Genomic DNA, 21100 nt, shown 5'->3' on the forward strand with positions numbered 1-21100 from the left:
AGTAGAAGAGTTGGAGAAAAGGATCAAGAAAAGAGAGTGGGAAACAGAGCATAAGTAGGCAGCTGAACTGCTACAGGCATTTCTGGAGACTTTCCTCTGGGAGGGAGGGATGCAAAGCTGCTGTCCAAGGGAACTGTGAGCTTGTTTTGCTATGTGGGTGGCAGTTAAAACTTGAACCCCAGATCCTGAGACCTTACTGTTTTATTTTCTTGGCAAATGAAGATACTCTGGATAAACCTGAGAAATTCTTGAATGTGCTAAGGTCTGGATTTCCAGGAAAAGGATAAGGACTAAGCAGGAAAAGAGCTGATATAGGATGATGTATCTGCCCCAACTAGGGGATGTCAGAAGGAAGGCCAAGAAAGTTAAGGAGCACTGCAAGCCAAAAGTGCTTATAGAAAATACAGATTTTATATACACCTGAAATCAAAACAAGAGATCATAAGGCAATTTCCTGGAAAGCATTACCAACCAGAAGGAGAAACTGTGATAAGAGCTGAGGTTCAGCCACTCTTGTACAGCAGCACATACACGACTGTGAGGTATGATCTGTTACAGGATGTCCTGCAGACCAGGCAGCAGCCTAATAGTTATCCTGTACCAAGCTGGGCTTTCTAGGCCACGACAAAACAGCATTTCATGTAAAGAAAGGGGGCAATTACTGGTTTCTTCATCCACTCATAGGAAATGTAGAACTTTTAATGGAGTGTTTGCCACCATAACAGAAAAAAAAATTAATAAGAAGGAAGGAAAGCTTTTGTAGAAGGACAAATATAACAAAGTGGTGCAGTTATGAGAGTACAGACAGCTAAAGAAAAGGCATGACATAAATAAAATGAGAGGAAAAACAGTAAACTTCCTGACCTTTCCAAGTCAACAAAGCAATTCAGCCCCATTTGCAATCAGTCATAAATAATGTCAGTCATTCTAACAAAAGATATCCTTACATTAGGATCCTGACATAACATTACATTACATTACATCCTGACATAAACTTTACACTTAGGTCTGACCTCAGCTTTCTAAATACAGACCAGTCTGTTTTTACTGCATTTATGAAGTTCTTAATACTTCCGTTACAATTATTCTATTTGCATTTCAAAAATTTGCTGTGGAGGTGAAAACAACAATATCATTACGAATCAGTTAATCTTCTGTATCTACTAGTTTAGCAAAATGTAAGGGAGAATAGATGGAACCTATGAAACCTGAGGGACCAATGAAACTCAATCTGAAAGAGGGCTAGAGATATGCAGGATCTTCCAAACATTTCTTGGTTTTTATAATAATGGGCTAATAAAAAAATAAGGGGAGGAAGAAAAGGATCCACACAAAGCTTTCAACGTATTAGCTAAAATGTTGCACTTGTCTGCCATATAGTGGCTAAAATTCAAATGAGATGTTGGGACTGCATTATATAAATGGTACTATGAGTTCCATTATCTTTGGTGAACTAAGGTTTTAGCTGTAGTTACTGTATGTTAAGAGGTTTGGTCTAGCTGTTTTTGGAAAATGATAGAACGCTAAAGCCATGTGGTTACTTCAGACAGATGTTTTCCTTTAGGTTTCTAGAGACAGGCGCAAGAGAACCCTTGAATTTCTTCTGTATGGCTAGGTCCTGGTGGTTACCCTTGATCAAGATCATGGTAAAGTAAACTTGAGGAAATTTACCTGTCCTCCTGGTGAAGGTAAGGAGTTTTTGTTAAGAGGGTTTGACTTCTGAAGGATATATAACTGTGTCAAGCACGAGTTGAGGGAATGTAATACTTTGTGTTGAGATGCCAAGATCCAGTTTGTAAACTAGCCAGCTAAAGATCAAATGGCAGAGAAAACTGAGTAACTAAAATAGATAGGAAGAGATTTGGAGGGTTCTGTGTCTCAAAAGAGCACTGGAGTGGAAAATGTTGCAAATAACTTTTGTGACTTTGGCAAAAATATGTCATATAATACTGCCTTCCTAATTTTGTTAGGATAATGACAGGTTTAATAAAAAAAGCTAGTAAAAAAGTAAAAGTGAACTGTAAATAAGTAAGTGAATAAATAAAAACCTAACCAACTAAATAACTAAGTATGGTGAAGTGGGGACCATTGTGTTATGAAATGGCAGAACAGGTATACATTTGGAATTGGAAACTCAAATCTACTTACTATATAGCTGCACATTTTGTTCTCCTTTAGTCTGGGCAGGATATATGGATTCGGTTCATTTACAGTGACATTTTAAAAAACTTTTAATTACTGGTCTTCACAATAAGAATGCATGAATTATTTACTGTTTTAAGATATAATAGGAAATATACTTAGGATCTCAGATCTGTTCAGTCCTCTGGGATTTAGATGGATGATCTCATCAGATTCAGAGTCACTGCAGTAAGTCCAGAAATGTGCAGATGCTAAACATAATGCAGAATCTTAATTATTGTTTGTAGTTAATTAAAATGCTATTTTTGTTTGTTTTGCCTCCCTCTGGCATCTTCAAGTCCTAATTAATTCTTGACTGTGGGTGGTGGGATTAGGATTGGCAGCAAAATACACCTCAAACAGCCCACCAGCACCATAGGGCTGTACGTGCAGAAGTACTGCAGAAGCAAAGATCACATTCTTGAGAAGTTAGATAAAGGTCGCTATTGTTCTTGCCGCCAAGATTATTTTTATCTCATTGTCAACATAGTTGTTAATGTACAAACATGGAGGTGAGATACAGAACATATGAAACTCATAAAAAAGGTGAAGACTTTGTATACATGTGCAATTACAGCACTGCAGATGAGACGTACAGAAAAATGCTGAAGGGGAGCAAGTGTTTGCTTGACAGATTAAGGAACTGGCTGGCACTGTTCCTTGTGGTGAACTGCTTGGTGACATTTATGGCACTGATAAATAAAATCTCTGAACAAATATCATTAATTGATGTAGTTCAAGGAGTGACTATTTGGCATGTTTCTATGGAGGTGGTATTTCAGGTTCATAACCAGATCAGGATTGAGGATTTTTGTTTGGGTTTTTTTCCTATAAAGTTGCAGTTTTTTCAGAGAACAATGAGATTTTTTGGCTTAGAAGTGCTGCTGTAATTGGTTTCTGGGGCTTTCTTGATTTGACCTAATTGGACATTTTGAAATGTTGCCAAAGTACGGGGTAGGATTTTGCCAGTTTTCCGTCAATGATTAATAAAGCTCATTTGGAGGATCAATTAAAGTTCCAAAAAGAAGATTTTGAACTGTAATTGTTATAAAACCAATGAATGCTATATTATTAATGGACATTTTCAATGTTGAATGATGAAATATGGTGTTATAATGAACAATAAAGACACATTTTTTTTTCTAGAGAATTTCCTCCCTTCAGGTTATTATTGGGTTGTTTCAGGAATTCTATAGTCAGGGTGTAAAATTACTTTAATTCTGGTTTGTAATGATATTTATGGCATAATTCAAATTGTTGTTTTTAAAAAATCATTGGACCATTAAAAAGTGTTTTAAACAGGTAAGATTTCCTCAAACATTTATTTCCTCTTCACAGTGCTAAAAGTCTAAGTGCCAGCTTTCTAAAAGTCTTTAGAAGGAATGAGAAACTACTCTTTCTGTGTCTGAAGACCTAGGGAATTTAAAGAAATTAAAGGATATGTTTGGAAGAAGGAAAAGCCTGCAGTGTATGCCATCATCAGTTTCTAATCATCCCCAGCTCCTCCCCGAGTTCTCGTTTTCATAAAGATAATTTAAAAACAACACGCAAGTGGTTCAGCCTGTCTCTGTGTATTATAATTTGTTTAATGCCCTGGTACACAAGTATAGATTTGGTGGATTGTTTTTCCTGTAGTCAGAGGACTGACTAGGGTGGATAAATTAATAAGCAGGAGGTTCCTGCATGTTGGAATTAGCCACTTATCTGTTTCATCCATTGCTTGTTTGTTCATGTTTTGCTCATTCGGATGTATACTAAAGAAATGAGATACCCAGCTATTAAGGTAGTGCCAGTTTCTAATTTGTTCCAGGAGTTCATAGCCATGGGTCTGAGCACATCAGGAATGATCTGTAGGTGTTTCCATACTTCCATTCATTGCATTTGGGTCATAATTAGGTTTTTAATTTTAATGTTATTGGGTTTTAGCTGACCAGGTAACTAAAAAAAAGTATAGCAATGCTATGCTATGCTATGCATAGCTATGCTATGACTTTCTATACTTTTGAGAAGTCAAGCAAGAGCTTTTACTGAAACACATCCCTCTGCAAAGATTTATGCACATGGGGTAACACTGCCACTCTGCTACAGCACTTGAAGGTCACTTGAAAACCTAGAGTTTTGACTAAAGTAGGACTCTTCCTTGGCAGGTCCTACAGAGAGATTTTTCAAGCTAGCCTCCAAAGCACCTTCTGTGATTCCTGACAGGTTAGGTTTTCTAGGGGAAGGAACTGCTTCTTTTGCAGACACTATTAGCATAAATATCACAACATGAAGCCCATAATCACACTCAGAGGACGCTTTCCTCTTGTATGTCAGGCAAATCACATTTAATTTGGCATTTACTGAAATATGATTGTTGGAACTGTACCAGCACTACATATTACACTGAGCAGGTATCTATGCTACATTACATGCTACGCTTGGGGCAAAATATGGCAACAGCCATTCTAAACTAATAGAATTGTAGTGCTTTTCTGTTATAGCATTTTTGCTAGCACCATGGTAATACTTCTTTTCATGCCTCTCAAGAGAACTTAGGAACCAAAATACTTCAATGAAAACTGTGCATGTCTCTGAATTCTTCCAGAAATACAGCTATGATTGAATTCAAGATGAAGATGGTAAAGTAGTCTCATTTTTTGCATGTTTTAGGCCTGCTAAAATAAAGCTTAGCAAAATGCTGCTAAGGCAAGAGATGGAGAATGAATGGGAAGATTATAGTGCATTATTTTACATGTTTTTACTTACTGAGTAGATGACCTCATCTTCTCCAGAGAAGAGATACCAGGCTTCTACCTTCTGTTCTGAGCTTAGTAGAAAGGTGGAATCTCAATTCCTAGACACTGTTATTTTTTATGTAGAGGTGGAGGTTGTTTCCCAGCATCTCTATGTTTCTTGCTGTTTTCTATAGTAATGATCACTTATGAAGAATAAGTAGATTTAGAGTAGGACAAGCTGCACATTCCCTCAATTAATATACCCACCCACCTGGTACTTGAGCTCCATATGGTCTTGGATTAGGAATGAGAGAACTTGCAAAGCTATTGCTTCTGTCAGGCCTCCAAAATCAAGCCCCTCCCTGGTGGGTTTTTGCTTTCCCTCAGAGTAACCCAGTAATAATTATTCCAACTGCAGGAGCCTGTCCAAGCCCTAATCTTTTAACTGAAACCACCATGGTTTGGGAAAAGGGAGCTGGTTTCAGTAGGACTTCCAGCCCTCTTCCCACTCTACCTTCTCTCAGAGCTGCATTCACTCTTTCTTTGATTCTTCTTAAAAGAGATATCCCTTATACACTACTGAAAGGGAACCGTGTGCAAAGCCTTTGGTGCTATCACACCCACTTCAAGCTAGAGGCTTTTCTGCAGGTCAGTTAAGTGCTATTTCTTCTTGCTTAATGGGCTGTCCTTACTAGTGTGCCCATCTCACCCCTTGTCCATCCTATTCAGAATTAAGGAAAAGCTACAGATCTGAGCTAATGAAGCCTGTCAGCTGCCATCTACTTTTTGCATTAATATTAATTTATTAATGTGTAGTTGCTTCTGCTGTGTATTTTTGGGAAATCCAAACTAGGTCCACTATCTTGAAATTTGGAGCCATGACTTGGATCATTAAAAAATTAATCACCGGTGGCAGCAGAATATGACAGGAATGGGCTTGATGATCTATTTGGAGTATGAGAAGAATGAACTACTGGTTTTGTTTACTCCAATAGCCCATCTAGCCTAGTTACCTTTGACTAATGAGTAGAGGATGCTTGCAGAAAGACTGGAAAAAATAGGACAAGTGTAGGATTTCCTAACTTCTGGCAGTCAGAGGCTGTGGGAATTTCCTAAACCAGAATTTTCATTGGATTGCATCATCATGTTTACTAGCCATCAATGGACTTGTCGACCATAAATTGTCTGTTTCGTGTTGAACTTTCTTGACCCTCCTCATCATCCTTTGATAACAGACCAAATACCCTTTTTTAGTAAAACAGCTTTTGCAATAAAAAGGAGAATATACACAAATATGTGTTTAGTCTGGAAGCCTGCTTCAGTGTAGCAGAGCTGAAACTGTTTTCCCCAATACTTTGTTGCTGCAATTTAGAAACACAGATCTTAAAAATAGTTTTTTATAATAATTTAATCTTGCTGCTTTTCTTTAAGTTCATAATTTTTTGCCCTTGTTCATTTGGTTTTGTGGACAGAGCACTAATGTCCTGTCCCATGTGCATCCCTGCATAACTTGAAAAAAAAATCCCTGCTGTGTTTTTTCATGGAAGATCAAAAATGGATATGAACGGTGCATTGGAGGTTAGATTGTGCCTCTAGGTTTGTTTCTCTCTCTTTTGATTTCCTTCTTATTATTTATTTTTTTTTCTTATTTGTCTCAATTTTCATTCATTTCTCTTCTGTTCTCACACATCTCCTGTGGTTCCCCTCGAATTCCGATGGCAGGATGGAATTGGATCTCTGTACAAAAACAAAGTATTATTAAATTAGGTTATTTTTTTGTTCCCCAGAAATCTTGAAACAGACATATATTACATTGTATTGGAAAATGGAAATTGAAGAGGAAAAGAAACAGTATATAGTACTAGTGGTTTATTTTCCCTTTTTTTTTTTTCAGGAAATGGATGTTTGCCCCAGACAAAGAGTAAAGGATGTTGGTCAAATACCTTCATTTAACACCAATAGGCTTTGAAGTGTTTCATGGCATTTAGAGAAGATAGGCCTCAGCTAGGATTAATAATAAATGGACATTAATCTAAAGTCATTGTAGTCATGTACTTTCCAGTATTTTTGTTGTGTATATAAGCACTGGTCATCCGTGGTTTAAAGAGGGACCCACACAGGATGCTTTCCTGCTGTGCTGACTCATTTCTGATAGTCTAAAAAATGAAAAGGGGCATGTGTGCTTCCTGATTTCCACATTGCTTGTAACACTTTTAAAACAAAATGTTTTGGATTCTCTTTGTCTGTCAAAAGGTGAGGTTCTCATTTAATCAGCAGATTCCAGAGTAACTTTTAAAGTGCTATTTTATCACAACTGTTTTCATCTTTATTCACTGTTTTCCCATGCACTGAGGAAATAAGAGGGCTGGGAAATTACAAAAAATAAGAAAACCCGTGTGTCTTGTAAGACCCTCCTTCAGAAAGTGATTAGGGGCTCCTCTGTCCACCAGTTAATGTGTGCTAAATGGTCAAGTGATTCATCTTAGCTCATGTTTGATTGCCTGTGCTTTCTGCCTGCTTGTGTATAAACAAATTAGTAACACCCCTCCTCAAAAAGGAACCATGAGGTGTGTAGTACTTCTAAGAAAAACACAAAGTCATTTGTATCTGATTTGCCAAACAAAAATGCATAGGAAAAAACCAAAACCAATCAGTAACAAGGAAATCTGGCAGTTGATGGCAGATGCACAATGTCTATCCATTACCATTAGAAAGCCCAGATAAACTAAAGTTCTCCCCTGCCTGCCCAGCCCTGAGGTATGAAAGCCAGGCAAAAATTACTTAGGAGGAAAAGTAAACGGAGAGCAATAAAGGATAAAAAGCTGAAATCCACCAAGGTATCAAATTAAGTCATTGTGTTAAAAAACAAAAGAAAGAATGCTGTTTCATTGACAAAAGCTTTATGCCACAGAAGTTGTACAGATTCTCCTCCAGCTCATCTCAGAGCTTGATTACATCCTATGCGCTCCTGGTCCAGCTATCAGGCATTTGATGAGGTCAGTGCTGGTTGCTTTTTAGTTGAAGGAAGTTTCTGACTCCTGCATTTGTGAACAAAGTCATGGCCTGTGGGCAACTGATGCAGTGGGAAATTATGCCTGTAGAGGACCTGAACTGTTCTCAGGGACAAGGAAAATGTTGTCATTACTTTCCTGGCTGTACAAACTATGTGCTCCCTCCCTTTGCTCCTCCCTCCCTCTTTAGTGCCTGCTCCAGGTCAGGCAGCACAGGTAGCATAGGGTTTCAGAGGCTCTTTGACATGTCCTGCAATACTGAACCCTTGTCTCATGGTCACTAAGAAAGACATTTATGTGAATGAATGGTAGACACAGCACATCTCTGATAGCATCGAGGCAAGCAGGGATTCCCTCAAACTCAAAGAGAACTTTCTGCCAGATGGGAATGGTATTTCAGGCACTGGGGGGGGGGGGGGGGGGGGCGCACCGCTAGTGAAAGTCACAGGAGGGCTTAGGGTCCTGGATTGCCCCAGTCTGGGCAGTTACAGTCCATATGCAAGTATTGTCTTTTGGCTAAGCAGATGGAAGGCAGACTGCGGTTGTGTGAGGACCCAGGAGCATCTGTCCTCTTGTCAGAATGCAAAGTAGGTGGCTAGAGGAACACTTCAAGATACTTTCACATATCTATTCCAAATGATGCAGGGAGTTGGCAACAGAATATACGAGGAAGCCATACCTCTTCAGTATCCACAAATATTTGCCATTGCCATCAGTGAATGGCATTCCATGTCAGTGTCATTCGATGGGGATGATGACACATTTTAAGGCTCCCATTCTCACCATCACATGGCTTTGTGTCCCTGCATTTTAGTCATTTCAGAGCAGTGCATCACCACCCCACTGGCTCATGCTGTGCTCTGTGTTTAGCAGCACATATTTATGACATGGGGAGTGAAGAATGAAGTTTAACTCACGTCCTTAACTAACCCGTGAGGGATTAGCTGCCTACTGCATTCTTTTACTAAGTATTAATCACTGAACATTATTTTCATTTTTTTGAAAAGTCTTTTGCTTCCTTAGTATGTCAGCACACAACTGGGTTTGAAATCGTGGCGTTTGAGGGGCTGCTGATACATTAGTCACGCCATTGCTGTCATTGGCCTGACAAGGGACCTGTTGTGTTACTTTTTGAGTGAAGGAAAAAGTACACGTCGATGGGCTGCAGTTATCAAGGTTTGCTCTTGCTTCACAAACCTGTCTTCCTGGCTGTGGTAGAGTTAAAAAAATAATTACAAGTTTTTCAAAGGATCACCCACATACACATGGTATGAGAGCACTTTTCTTTGTTGGTTTCATTTTATTTGTACATGACTCACTCTTGGCAAAATGAGTGAGCCTCATGAGCCTGTAAAAATTCTGTTTGGATTAAATGATTTGCATTAAATGATTTATAACTGCAAGAAGGGTTTAATATTCCTGTAATTCCTTAAGGAAAAACAAACCGATCTTATTCTGTCAAGTAGCTATTGCTTTCACGCCTGTTATTTCAGACGCCATCTTACTCGCTCAAGCTGATAGCTGGTAATGAGACTCTGGGTACTTCTCCTTCCTTGCTTTCCCGGCCTCATGAATTAGAGATGGGTGGTGGAGATGTACTGTCATCCTTTCCTGAGCACATTCTTCTGAGCGTGACCGAAGGCCAGGGAACCTACAGCCTCCCAAACCTGTTTGCTTTGTGAAGAGCAAGGAGCTCTTCAACTTGTGCTGGGATGATGTGAGGTGATCATGTTTCTGAGACCCAATTTGCCCTGATTTTGTAGGCCAGAGGACTGTCAGTCTTCATTTTCCTGTCGGAGCCGGTGTTCTGGTTACAACCCATCTCATTCCTGCTGACGTCTGCACGGGTCGGCTGTCAGCAGGGCTGGTGGGCTGCCCAGCTGCCCTCTCACTCTGACCCCTGGGTTCCCCAAACCCAGAGATGCGGGGCCAAGGGGAGAGCCCCCACTGGGCATCCCTGAAGGGAGGATGCCAGCCGCCAGCACCCACCGGGGCTGCCCGCACCCCTGGGACGGAGGCCCCGCGGCGGGGAGGCCCCGCGGCGGGGTGCGCCTGTCAAAGCCCATGGGAAAAACATACGAGTCAAGAGCGGGACAATCCAGCCGGATGCAGAAGCCATCAAAAAGCCCTTTGACTGTGTTTGCGCAGAGTCGCGGCTGCCCTCGGTGTCCGCTCCAGAGGCTGAGCCGTGGCACAGTTGTTACTGGGGGCCGCTGCCTTCAGCCTCGGACCACGGGGAATTCTCCTCTCCCGTGCCCGTGCTCCTCTGGCAGGGCGACCCACGGCCGCGGGATCTAGTGTCCGTGGCAGAAACGCGCCGCGGTGCCCGCGCAGTGGCTCCCCCGCGGCCCGTCCCCGCACCTCTCCGCCCGAGCCCCCGGGGCGAAGCGGTGACTCGGCGGCGCCCCGGGGCCCGCCCTGCCCGCCCGGCCGGGCGCCGCCCGCGGGGCCGCAGCGGAGCCGGGGGCATCCCGGCTCCAGCGGCGCTACAAGTGGCCGCCGGGGGCGGTTTCGGCTCCGGCTCCGCCGCGGTTTCCCTCCGCCCCGCTCCCGCCTCCCGGCGACCCTCTCCGCGGTGCGGAGGGGCCGCGGGGCGCGTTGCGTAACGCCGCGCTGGGCTCCGCTCCGCCGCGCGTCGCTCGGGGCGGCGGGAGGCGCGCAAGCAGCGAGGCGAGGCGAGGCGAGGCGGGTCGCCGCGGCCGGAGGTGAGCGGCGGCGGCGGCGGCGCGGGCGGGGCCGGGCCGGGCCGGGGGGGCGCAGCGCGGCGCGACGTGTGCGCGGCCCCGCGGGAGGCGGCGGCGCAGGCGGGGGGAATCCAGGTCACGTCCGCAGCCAGACGGCGGCTGGCGGGAGGGACGCGGCGAGAGGCACCGCACCGCGCCCGGCCGGGTGGCGAGGGGCGCGGGGCAGGCGGGCCACTCCGCTCCGCCGGTAAGTCACCCGCGCACCCGCTCGGCGGGCAGCGCGCCTGGCCGCGGGCGTGGGCGGGCAGGGGGTGCCGGCTCCGCAGGCTGGGAGTCCCGGCGCGCCCCCGCGGAGCGCCGCGCTGCCCGCCGTCCGCCCGGCGCTGCGGGGCGGGCGCGGGGGAGCCGAGCCGCGCTCCCCGGCCGCTCACTATATTTAGCTGTCACCGGCGGGGAGAGCGGTAGCAGCGGCGCGCAAACGCTGTCGGGGAGGGAGATTCGCCGGCCCGTCGGGGCGCCGCCCGCCCGCAGCAGCATCCGGGGGCGGCGGGGGGCGAGCGGCGGCGCGGCCCGGCGGGGAGGGCAGGGACGGGGCCGCGGCACCGCCGGTATTCATCACCGCGGGGGGCGGCGGTGCCGGGCGGGGGGAGCGGCGGCGCGCGCGGCTGCCGGCGCTTCCTGATTTATTTATGTTTGCAGCATAGGTGGTATTTCCCCGTTAAAGAGTTTATGCATTGAAGTTCTGTTTGACTTTCTAAAGCGGCGACGACAACAACAGCAGCAGAAATCCGCGAAGTTAAAAAAGTCAAATGTGTTAATTGTTAACTAAATATAGAAGAAGAAGGCTTGGAAGCTGTAGTGGGTGGATTGATCAGGCAGCGTATGAGTAAAAAGGAAAAGGGAAAATTGTCAGCCCTACGAAGCCAGTTGCCGGTAGGAAGGATCGCACCTGTTCTGGTGAGTGGCAGGAGCCCCATAGCCCTGTGGCCCCCAGAAACCTTGTTTACCCTCCTGTGAATCTGAACGGAGGAAGGCGAAACACAGGTTAAAAATGCTGTAATAAATACCAGCTCTGACCAGGAAGACAGACGGGATGTTTTTTCTACAGTATAAGCCGTGTTCCCTTTATTATTTTAACTTAACACAAAATTCATGCATTCCAACTGAGCCATCTGCTAGTTACAGTAACATATTTGGCATTTATTTACAAAACTTAGTCTGTCGTAAATATATGTTTGCTTAATTGATAGACTAGATTTTTTTTTATAAAAAATGGTTTGTTTCCCTTTTACAGTTCAGTACTAGTCGTATGTTGAGACAATTTACTAGATTTTCTGATTCCTGTTTTCCCAGCTCCAACTTCTGAATAAACATTTGAGAAGAAAAAGCAAAACAACAGAGCAAAGGGTTTGCTCTTTATAAGAAATTTGTTCTTTATAAGAAATAGTAACAAGGTAATTTTCAGAAGACCTTACCATGATCAATTCAGTTGCATTGGTTAGCTGTATTGCCTTACAGTGAGAGGCTTGACTTCTCTCCCTTACTTTGAACTATAAATAATATAGGTATATGAATGTATAGCCTTTTTTAAAGAGAAGAAGCTGGACTAAATCACTTGAAAGTATAGCTGTTCACTTTCTCATAGAACAGCTGTTTAGGGCACAATAAAAACAAAAGTTTTGTGAAACTGTATATGCCTACTTCCTTCCTCACAAGACTTTTTTTTCTTTTCTACTAACTGGCATGAAATCACCCTTCATATTAGTCCCAGGACCTTTAAATTAGTCTCAGCCTTCTTCCAGTTTATTTGAATTGGTGACCTTTGGATGAGCTGGTATGTTCCATTGTTACTTGCTAATGATGGAATAATCTAGTCCTGACGTACCAGTTGTGAAACCGAGGACACTGCTGCTGGATGGTCCTGAGGAAATTTAAATGTCTCATGGCTCCATGTTGGAAAAGAGAGGATTTAGCTGTGGTTTTTATATGCTTCTAATTGTGTGGAGTATAATAATTCAGATCTTAAAGGGCTCAAACCAAAGTCTGTTAGAGTCAGTGGAAAATCTCCCATTGATTTTTACTGGTTTTGGATAAAGGCTTCTATGAGCTGGAGTTGAGCACATCATGGCTACTCCAAATTGTTCAATGCTTTTGAAATTCTTTGCATATCCAAGTCATTATGTAAAGTCAATTTTTTTTTTGTGCTGTCACCTGTGTGGGAATGTTCTTTTGCTTAGTAGAAAGTGGTGGTAGTGTTTTTGTTCACTCTTTTATGTGCTGTAGCATTAATTTTATTATCTGATCATTTCCTGCTATATGAGGACAACATATGGGGGATTTTGGAAAAAGTGAAAGTGAATCTGCTTTTGCTGAAGGCTGCTTACCCTGAAGACAGGTTTCTTCAGGTGTTTTTCAAAGAGTTTACAGTAGTGGGACATGTGAAGTTGAAAGACATGCTTTCTCTGAGGTGCATGTTATACTTGCTTTGTTCAGTATATGGTTGTTTGCTGCCTTTTTTTTTTTTTTTGAAGATGAAGGGGAGAAAGCTGTTAGTGATAACAGATACTGGTGTTCTGTAAAAAAGCTTGCAGAATAACACATACCTGTGATAGGCATATATCCTCTCCTGGCTTCCATGTTGCTGATGATGAGCAGGATTTTTCCTCTTGGCTATAAATAAAAACCCAGCCAAGAGAAGGTAGGGAGGAGAAGGATTGCTAAACTTAAATCATGGAAGTTTGTCAGAGTTTAGTGCAGCCTGTCTTGAAATTTGATTCCATTTGGAAGGGAATCAAGAGATGAAACCTCAAAAAAACCCCACCTGATTTGAGGCAGGACATCCTCCAGCAAGAATCTCGTTTGCCACCGGAAGGGTGAGATCAGGAATTTTGGCTCCTTGGAAAAGGAAATTCTGATGCTCATTATCTCTCCTCCATCATATTCTGGTTTACTGATTTGGGGTTTGCTTATTACTAAAAGTTGAAGAAGGCAAAAGAGGTATGCATGTGAAAGAAGCTCAGATAAATAGCCTGAGATGAGGGAAGGCAGGAGAAGCACAATTACTATGAGCCCTTGTGTCTTGGATTTCCTTCTAGGACTTGGGAAGTGGTAATTTTTCCAGCCTAACTAATTTTGTCTTTAATAGGAGATGGCTGTAATGGCAGAAAGCAGAGCTGTACTGCAGGGTGCAGGGTAGCAATACAGAGCTGCATATTTCCTGCGTATTGTCCTTTTGCATGCAGGGTTTCCAAAGCACATGAGAATCTGGCCTCTGGAGGAAGGGTGGAGATACTGCTGGGGCACCGTCCACCTGCCTGCAGGGAACAAGGCAGCACGTTCATGCCATGGGTTTTTACAGAGAGTATGGTCAGGGTATAAATTTGTGAATTTTTTGTCAGCCAGGGTCAGAGGATCGATCAGGAAAGATTTTCTCAATATTTTCACAGTTTGTTGTCCCCTCCTTTCCAAATTTCACAAATAGCAATGTATGTAGTCCTAGATTCTCTCCTGCATGGCCCCATTCAAATAAGCAAATAAATAAATAAATATATGCTGTTCGGTAGCTCTTTGGGTATATGACAGCAGAATTCTGCCAGGTCACAAAGGTGCTTTCCTTCTCCTATCTGTTTAACTTAAGTAAGGCCTCCCGGTGGGTGAGGAAGTCTGTACTTGAAATGCAGTATGTTAGTCCAAGGGTCTGCTTGACTTAATTTATCTCATCAAAAAAGTTACCAGAATAATTCAGATGGCCATTAGTATGGCAGTACTGCTTCTGATGTTTTTTGAACTTGTCATTGTGCAGTGGAGAACTACTCTCCCTTCTCAGGGGTGAGCTAGGATTTTACATATTGTACAGGGATAACTAAACAAACAATGCATGTGTTATGAGAACATAATAATCAAAATCAAGGGCAGACTATACATTTCTGTGTAAAGATTAAAGAATTGTATTCCTTTGGTTCTGTGTTATTTCATTGGTTGTATGTGGTCCAAGAGGACATTTTGAATAAAGAGATTGAATCTTGCACAAGTTGTTTCTCTCATTTAATTTACAACACATGAATGAGATTGTTTCCATTATTCATCCCAACTACTTTACTTTAAATGTGATTATGGTAGGGGGACAATGCAAGTAAAAGAATTGTTTGGAAAAGTTGGTTCTGTTGTTAGCCTTTTTGGTTTACGGTCACACTGCCAAAGTGTGTGTAATAGCCTGCAACTAGAGAGGAGGAAATTGAAAGCAAATAAAATGCCTTTTTGAAATATGAAAATTAAATTGTGTATTCCGTTCTGAATGCTTTGGTCATAAAAATTCTCATTTTACTCTGACCTATTGTAGCTTATTAGAAATTAAATATCCTGTGAAACCAGTGAACTAGTCAAAGAGTACAGGAATAAATTGCAGTTTTTAAAAAAAAATCTGTATATCCACATGTGTCTTAAATATACAGAGCTGTAATAATTTTTACTGATGAACTAAAAGGGCAAATACTCTTATGTTATAATTAGATTATACGCATGAAAGCAGTGTGATCATTCTAGACTACAGAACTGTTCTGTGTCCTCTGGTGAACCTAACCCAATAAATTAGGGTTCTGTTTTTCCATTGGAAGAAATAAAAGGACTGATTGTCGAGCTGCCTAATAGTAAGGTAGAAAACAGAGCAAGAAGATCAATGGCTGATCAAGTGAATTTAAAGTCAAACAAAATGTAAGTCTTTCTTTTACTGGATGAAGTTGGTACACATAGAACCAAATTGCTTCTCAGTATGCATACACAATGCTTACTGTTTTATCTGGGGTAGAAGATCATTATTTCTGCTCACCTGCTACATTTTTTTGGCCTGTTTCGATCCTGGTGTTTGACTGTCTTCTGGATTACTTCATGAGACTTGGTAGGAATGAACTGTATGCTGCAGATACGGCAACAATGTTGCTTGACAGTAGATGTTCTTTGCAACAGCTGTGGTGTAGGAAAATAAAGGAGCTCTTTGAAGACAATCAGAAATAGCTGTCAACTACATAAGTAGTTGGATCCTTGAACAATTCTTCACTAACCAATGTCTTAGTGACATGCAAATAGGTGAACCATTTTAAAACATTCACGAGAAAAATGTGTGGGTAAGAAGACCTGTTTTCATCCCCACTGCAAGTTGCCTTCCTTGAGTCATGTGTCTTGTTTGCTCTCATTATTCATATCTGTGCAATGGTCTTGAACTCTGGGCCTTTTCCTTTCTTATGTTTTCATGGGTTTGTACCCATGAAAGGTCTTGCACCTTTGCGTCCTTTAGTATCCTGTTAACTCGACACCTTCCATTCATGACTTTGCATTATTTCTCTTGACTTGGCTATGCCAGCTATTTGCCATGTGCTCCAGCCAAGCTGTACTTCAGCAGGTATGGAATGCTGCTGCTGCTGCTTGGTTTCCTACCAGTAGAAAGAATGAACACTAATAAAATGATAATATTTCTTCTTTATCGTTGTTTTTTTCCTTTGACCTTTAGCAAAATTGTATCATTCCTTGTCCATTTGCCTAGCTCCTTGCAACTCTTGACAGGTAGGATTGCCTTCATGTACCTTCAAACTGTTTTCTGTCTTTACATTAAAATAATTTTATTTCCATGATTTATTAACTTGTCCCTGCCTTTGGTTTGGGTTTGATTTTTGTTTGGGTTTTTTTTTCAGTATTACATACATCTTATTTAAAAACGTGGTGTGTTTGTGCACAAGGTGCTTCAAAGTGTAACTAAGATCTGTAGCATTTTTGTATAAGGCTTAGAATGACTTCGTTCATCACTTCAGGAAATGGAAGTGTTTATCTTGAGCCTTCTTTTATAAGTAAGATGTCTTACTTTGTATGTTTCATTTGTTCCAAAAAAGGATAAGGTGAAACACATTATGCAGTTAGATAAACATGGAAAGAGTCTGTACAGTCATATTCATGTAAATCCAGAATATACATGCCCATGCACATATGCATTAAAAGAATATTCACCTATAAAGTATTTTTGACAAATTTCATTTTTAAGGAAAATTAATTGCTTCCATTAAATATGAAAGTATAATTTTATTTCTACAAATACAAAGAAAATTATATCTGGAACAAAGAGTACTTCCTATGCAGCATTGAACCGCATGCATTTTATGTTGTTCCCGTTTCACTGTGGCTTACTGAAATGATTAATTTATTGAAATGTTCTATGTGACCAGAATACAACAGCTTTGGGCCAGAGGACTTGGATCAACTGTTTAACTGCAGAAGTTGCTGATATTAAGATTATAATGTCAAGTACTGAGGAAAAGAAATACCAGAACTAAGGTTGATTATGCAGCCTTAATTCAGGTATCTTTGAGTATATGCAGATAAACTAAGGTTTAGAGTCCATGGATGGTACCGCTTCACTTTTCAGGGTGCTTAGCCACATGTAGTAATAGTTGTGCATGAAAACTACAGTTCCTCTTAAATTTATTTGAAACCAGGAAACTTGGGAACATCAGATCACAGAGAATGCAGTTGGTTACGTAGCATATTGTGAGCATGTGGTCCTTGCCTGTGACTTATATGCATGTAACAGTAATTTGTCACTGGTTATTGTTAATTTTGACTTGAAAATCACTTAGCTCTGCACCATGAAGGCATCTAACCTGATTATCTAGCTTAGCATTCAATTGTTGCAAACTGTTAAGCTCTCTTTTTTTTCTCTTGCCCATCTCATTTCCCACCCCCACCACCGCCAGTCCCCTGCCTCTGATACTTCATGCTTTTTTCCTTTGCCAGAAATGGGGCAGGGCTGCTAGAGACATTTTATTTTCTTGAAGAGTCTTATGCATGGAGATAGCGTCCTGAATCTTTTTTCCCCATAGGATGTCCTGTCAGTTTAAGCTCTAGTTGCTTAATCTGGCAGGTGTTAAAGGCAGCTGCCAGGCTCTTGATGTTGGCAGAGTGGGTTGCACGTGGAGTCATCTGCTGCCTAGTTGCTTCTGACAGAGTCTTCTTTGCCACCTGAAGGTATGAGCCAATGACAAGAGTCCTGCTTGCCATTGTTTTGACCAAACCCTATGCTTTCATCTTCTTGTCTTTCTGCATTACTGAGTGTTGAGTTCTTTGGTTGGTGGGGAGTTTTCTTTGTCCCCAGTCCCACTGCCATTTGGCCCTCCCTGGCCCCCCCTACTTGGCAGTTCTGCTGTGTATGTATGTGACCACTGACACGTGCTGTGAGACTTGGACAGGAATGGTGATAGCCTCTATAGCCTCTGAAATGTAGGAAGCCTTTCTTGCCGAGTAGGTGGTTGCACAAGATACCATCTTGATGGCAGCTGTCTTCATTTGCATTGAACTCTGGGAGAACCCAGAAACTGCTCTGGTAGTCAGGCCTCCTAAGAAGCCTATTTACTTTCATCCTCTGCCCAGGGAAGATGAATCTCACCCGGTGTCACTCTCACAGTAGGATGCAGGGAATGTGCTTGCAGCCATTCTGGCCATGACTTCCCAGTGCGTGGATGGTGGGAGTGTGTTTTGCGAGGCAGAAGGATCTTCTACTGTGATCTCTTCAAGAGGCCTCATATCAAAACACTCCTCAGTTTGATGAAGGTAGAAGTGCTTTCTCTGCTTGGAGGGTAGGTGTGAGTGGGAATGGCATGACCTGGGGGATGGGAAAGTGCTGTATTCCATAATTCCCAAGGGAGGGAGGGCTCTATAGAGCCCTGTCTCTGTAGAGCTGTTCCCTGAACTAGCAATCCTGATCTCTCTGTCCTGCCTGCAGTGACATGGATAAGACTCCTTGCTTTGGCTCTGGACGAGCTTTAGAGTTCCAGGTTCCTTGCATGGAGCCTTGTATATGAAGAACCATATGTATACAGAGCATGCTTCCTTCTGCTTCCAGATGTCTTCACATCTTAAATACCTGATAGCTGGTAAATTCCAGAATCTGAATGAAATATGTTTTTTTTTCTCCAAATACTATAACAAATATTTGTGGAGCACAAATAAACTTAGGCAAAGCCCTCTCCCCTGTTTTCCCCTTCTGACTAGATTTTCACAGGACAGCAGGATTCATCTTTGTCATAAGGGCCTTTCTTGCCAAGTTACAGGTTCTGTTCCAAGTAATAGAACTCAAAAAAACCCCCAACCCCAAACATTTCCTTTGCTACTTCGGCAGAAATAGCAAGACTCTTTGCACTGGTTGCCCAGAGGTGTTATGGCATCTCCATCCACTAAAGAAAGAGGTGACCATAGTCCTGGGCAACCTGCTCGTGGTGACCCTGCTTGAGCAGGGTGGTAGACTAGACAGTCTGCAGAGGTCCTCTCCAGCTTCAGCCATTCCATGACTGAAACTTTCTGAAAAGGTTTTGAAAAAGAATCGAAGTTCACTTGGTTAGAGAGGAGGGAAGCAAAAAATAAATTAAAATAGATTAATTTAATGGGAACTGTAGACCACACTTTCAAATTAAGCTGCTCTGCCAGACTTGCCCATAATAAATTCTGAGGAGTCAATAAAAACGCTATGAATTCATACCAAAATAACAGAGAGCAAATCACATTAGTTCTGTCTATACAAACATTTGAAGTATCTCTGTAACTTTAAAAGTGCCCTAAATGCATTTTCTATGCACAGATCAGAGTTGTGAGCTTACTTAAAACTTAGAAAGAGAATTCATACTCTCACCTTTGAGCATAATAGGCCAATTCTCAGCATCATTGCCTTTGATCTCATAGAAAGGATCATGTGTGCATAAAAAGTATCCAGGACTTGCTGGCTGTTTAGGAGTAATTTTCTGATCATGCTTTGCTGATAGGAATTCAAATGTAAAAAATCAAATTTACATAAGCAGAGTCTGTGAACCTTTGCCCTCCCCTCACTCTTGACTTTTGCTGCCCCGTTTGGCTCCCAGCGCTTTTTAGAGATCTCTTTTGTGGGTTACATGTTGCTCCAGCAAGAAACCCAAGTTCTGTAAGCAAGAAAGTGGTAGAATTGCAGCCACAGAACCTGAACTCAAACAATGTTCCCTCTCCCATTACTGCTCCACCTACTCATGAGGCAGCCCTGTGGGGACCAGTGTGGACACTGGCTGGTAGCCAGGCATGTACCAGACACCTTTGCTCGTAGATCGAGCTCGTCCACAAATGGCAGCTGGAAGTTCATACCCATAATATAAGCTCACATCACTGTAACCTGTATTTTGCAACAACAGTGCAGGCGGCCTTTTTTCTGAAAAATTTCTATTTCTCAATATTTTTAACATACTTTATTTTCTCAACTAAGGACTAGCAGTAAGGCTTATCAGCAATTTATGCTGGAGATAGAAGGAAAAGGGCAAGTGGATTGCTGAGAGGATATTGCGTGCTGTCTGGGCAAGCATAGCATGCAAGAAGATGAAAAACCTGGACTCCTCTTTGTGAAGTTCAACGCCAAGCCAAGTTATAACTTGAGCTCAGCTTCTGCAAAACCTGTCTGTGTAGATATAGCCATAGTCCGTTTTGATGATCATAAGTCTGCAGCTGAATTGATGGTGCAAGAAAGATATGTAAAGTCAGACCTTTACCACTGGAGTCCAGATCTACAAGATCAAATCTACGGTCTAATATTTTTCAAATGTTTTGTTGCTAAGGGTTTCCTGATACATCATGCCTAATATTGTCAATATTTCTTTAGGTCTTTCTCCTTTAAATAGCTTTGGATGAGTGGAACATCCTGTACTTTTGCAAAGATCTCCTGGAGTTAGTGAAAGCCATTTGTGTGAACGTGGGCAGCTGAAAGAAGCAAAGGCGTTCTGAGCCCTGCACAGTCGTAAGGCGGTCTGTGTTTGGGAAGTGAGAGTAGTAGGGCATTACTGTATTTGCTTGGAAAGTAATCTAATCTAAAAGAGCTTGAAACAATTTGCAAATTAGGATTGTGAAAACCTCAATGTCATTTTTAGTTCTTTAAGAGAACAGGTATTTAAATCCAGAAAGAGCACCAGGCAGGAAGAATTTGCGAGATTCAACCTGGCAGATATTGCAAGGCATGGAATAGAATAGGACTGAGCTTTACCTGTTGCCATGTGAAGGTTAAGATCTGCAATCTCTATTAGGAGATCCAAATTTCACAACACTTGGGTGATGGTGTAACAGGAAGAAGGGTGTGGGCAAAACTACAGAGCGACATATGAGTAATTCAAGACCTCACCTGTTTTCTCATCTGGAGAGCAGGGCAAAGTGGGGAAAGCAGATGGGCAGATCAGAAGTTACAGTTTAAGTGCTTACTTTTGCTGAGCTTATCTGTATTGAGGATGATCGTTGGCCATTCGTATTTATTGCATGCTCTTTGTATTTTTGAGTGGAAGCATTTTAAATCAGAAAAAATGATGTCTGGTGTTACTCCTTTTATGCGCTGTCTCAGCACAGCAAATCTGAGCTATTAGGTTATAGCCAGCAGATGCCAGCAGTCTTTGTGGTACTTTACTGTTAATTTACTTCAATGTGTTTTCTTCAGTGATTTTCCTAGTGGTGATACAAGCTACCTTTTTAA

At 42.2% G+C, this 21100-nt stretch overlaps 1 protein-coding gene across 8 annotated transcripts in view; it reads left to right on the plus strand.

Annotated features, from left to right (window-relative positions):
• Window positions 1-1599: 1599 nt before the first annotated feature.
• THRB (thyroid hormone receptor beta) overlaps window positions 1600-21100 on the plus strand; it is a 169632-nt gene continuing 150131 nt past the window's right edge. For 2 of the 8 annotated variants that reach the window (XM_064672970.1, XM_064672933.1), the window contains exon 1: window positions 10452-10614. The gene's annotated coding sequence lies outside the window, so the exon portion shown is untranslated. Of the gene's footprint in view, window positions 1689-10451; window positions 10615-10704; window positions 10841-11326; window positions 11551-21100 lie in introns of those variants that run through there. The other 6 variants (XM_064672961.1, XM_064672924.1, XM_064672943.1 and 3 more) reach the window with 5 other exon arrangements.

Source organism: Pseudopipra pipra, chromosome 1 (assembly GCF_036250125.1).
Source record: "Pseudopipra pipra isolate bDixPip1 chromosome 1, bDixPip1.hap1, whole genome shotgun sequence".
Lineage (NCBI taxonomy): Eukaryota > Metazoa > Chordata > Aves > Passeriformes > Pipridae > Pseudopipra > Pseudopipra pipra.